The sequence below is a fragment of the Scyliorhinus canicula genome, chromosome 17, assembly GCF_902713615.1.
Source record: "Scyliorhinus canicula chromosome 17, sScyCan1.1, whole genome shotgun sequence".
NCBI classification, from domain to species: Eukaryota; Metazoa; Chordata; class Chondrichthyes; order Carcharhiniformes; family Scyliorhinidae; genus Scyliorhinus; species Scyliorhinus canicula.
Genome location: NC_052162.1, coordinates 119,766,312 through 119,769,393, shown reverse-complemented (window position 1 = coordinate 119,769,393; position 3,082 = coordinate 119,766,312).

Genomic DNA, 3,082 nt, shown 5'->3' with positions numbered 1-3,082 from the left:
GGGCGCGATAGCGGCAACCGTCCAGGACTGGCACACCGCTGCAAAGTGGCCTTTCTTGCCACAAGCTTTGCAGGTCGAGGTGCGGGCTGGGCAGCGCTGGCGGGGATGCTTCTGCTGACCACAGAAGTAGCAGCGGGGACCCCCAGGGTGCGTGGTGCGGCGAGCAGCGCAGGTGTACTGTGCGGGGGCAGCTGCTGGGGGTGGGGCGGTTGCGGGGTCCACGAGGGGTAGGACGGGTGGGCCAAGGGAGCCAGTTGCGGGGTCCACGAGGGGTAGGAGGGGTGGGCCGAGTGGCTAGCGGGGTAGGATCGCGCACCAAGGGAGGCAGCCGTCATTGATAGCGCCAGAGTCTTTGTAGCCGCGAGATCGAGAGCGGCCCCTTCCAGCAGACGTTGCCGGATGGGGTCCGATGCAAGACCCGTAACAAAGGCATCCCGCATGAGTAGGTCGGAATGTTCTGTGGCTGTGAGGGCCTGGCAGTCGCAGTCTCGTACTAGAGGTATAAGGGCCCTCCAAAAGTCCTCAATTGACTCACACGGCTGTTGGACGCGAGTAGAGAGTAGATGTCTCTTGAGCAGTTCCATGGCCCGGGCGTAGTCAGGCGCATCTCGAATTAGCGGAAACACGCTGGAGCTGAGTCTTGACTAAAGAAGCTGTCATTTCTGAGCCTCTGAAGGTGGAGGGTCCACTGAAGAGATGTCGGCCTCGAAAACTGCAAGCCAGTGAACAAAGTCTCTCCTGGCGTGTGGCGACTGCGGATCCAGCTGCAGGCGGTCAGGTTTAATCCTGATGTCTATGGTGTAAGGAAAATCTCACTGTAATAAATTGTGGCTCTAACAATTGTACTCAAAGACTCAAGTGAAGTACAAAAGAGGCGTTATTACAGTGAGATATCATTCCTCCGGCGGCAGCTGTAGAATGGCATCTCAGTGAAGCTTACGAATATTTATACAACTCCCTATGGGCGGAGCTAGCCGGCAGGGGCTTACCGGAGAAACCTGTAATACAGGTACAGCCATACATCCCCCTACTGCAAACACACATATATACAGTGGTTGGATCACCACATGCTGCCCGGCTCAACGCTTTTTCATCAACAATGATTCAGCCTCTGCAGGAAATTGAGAAAAGAGGCAGCATTGCTCTTTGGCCACACAAGATAGTACTGGTTAGATTCAATGTCTTTATCCAGAAGGTGTGGAACTTCCTGCCACAGGGACTGGTTGAGGAAAACAGCATGAATGCACTTAGCAAGTTGCAGACACAAGAGAGAAAGGAATAGAAAGACCTGCTGACAGAGAGAAGCGATAGGCTCATGGGGAATATATACACTGACACTGGGTACAATGACCTGTTTTTGTGCTGTCTATTGAGTTTCATTCTACTTTGATTCTTTTTACAGGGTATTTTCCAAGATGTGTTTTGTGAGAGATGAAGTCACTTTCGCCAATAAGTGTGAGCTGTTTTCAAGTTGTTTCCTTTACGTCCTGTACTTTGCCACTAACTTGCCGACAAAACAGCCTGGCCAGCTGTAACTGTACTGTGTATAAATGTATGTTATTATAACTACTCCTTCAGATGCTTCAGTTTGCTGAAGCATTCACCTGCATGCTTGTAATAAAGAATCCCAAACTTTCGCCAACTCTGGACTCCAAGTGACATTTGTCCCACAACAACCTGGAACAAGATCCACTGACGGCTCTGATTAAAGGAAAGTCCCCGTGGACAGTGTATTATTTGTTTTATACCACCTGTGTTTAATTCAGTCTGACTGACCACTGGGACCTCCAAAGAACCTCAGCGATCCATTTCTGGTCTGTTTCTTTGATCTCTATTCGATGCAATTTCAATAACTGGACCATTTCACACAGGGAATTGTCAGTTTTATACCAAGGATATGTTTGAGGCGATGCTGAAGTCCCCGTGACTGTGAGGGTTTTGTTGCTGCCGACAAATGAGGAGATAAAGCCGTACGGGAGGCTAAACAGAAAGAGTTTGGCAGTAGAAGAGAGTTTGGCGTGAGTTCAGAGGTCCCTGATGGGGCTCAGCCAGCATCATCACATCAATGGATCTGCACAGAAAAGGCCCAACCGGATGGAACTTACAAGTCCAAGGCGAAGTTAGTGGCTGAGGGATTTGAAAAACCCTTAGGAGACAAGAGGTCAGAGTGGACCCACCCACAGTGGGAAAGGTCAATTTGACATTTCTTTGGTCCTTTTCACGACATTTTCTTGGGAATGTAAGTCAAGAAACATAAAAGCTGCAGTTGTGCTGGGGAATCACTTCCCGAGGGCAGGGTTTCTGCAACGTCCTAAAAATGAGCCAGATGTAGATGGAAGTCTTTGGAAGTTAAATAAGTGTGTCTATGTTTTGAACAATGTTTCCGAGTGTATGGTGCTTCTCAGTTCGATCCGTTTTGTACAAGTCGGGTTGTCTCCACCTGAAGGCAGAAGCTGCCGTGTTTTATTGGTACCATGGCAGGAAACTCTCAGGCATCTTTATGATGCATGCATGTTGATGGCTGCCTATGTGGTGGTGCGAGTGAGTTCCAAAACAATGTTACTGACAGCAACAGAACAACATTTAAGGTTGGAGCCAGGCTTCTGGGACCTTTAAATAGATTGGATTGGAAATCAGGCAGTGTGGGATCTGATTGACTAGGGAAACCAGTCCTTTAACTGTGAACATGAAGAAAGAGACCATCCTTTTAGTCAGACAAATAAATGTGTCAAGCTGAGGGAGCAAAGGATGTCAATGTCTTTGAGAGAGACCTGGGCCAAGATTTCCAGAGTCTGCACCCTCCCTGGATTCACTTCCTTTCCCTTCAGTTGCTGCAAGTAACCAATTGAAGGTCAAAATGAGAAAAGAAATGGAAAGGGGGAGAAAAGAAAGTGTTTTACTCCCAGATGGTGGAGACAGGAGGGACTTTGTCTGTGTGAAGCTCAATCTTCAGTCACACAAAACTTGCCGTCTGATTGGCTGGACTCCCAGAGTTCTTCCGGTCCCCCAAATGTTTCCATTGGTCAATACGTCAGCTGGCAGGTCCGGGGGCGGGCTCTCTCCTGCACATGCGCAGCTTCCC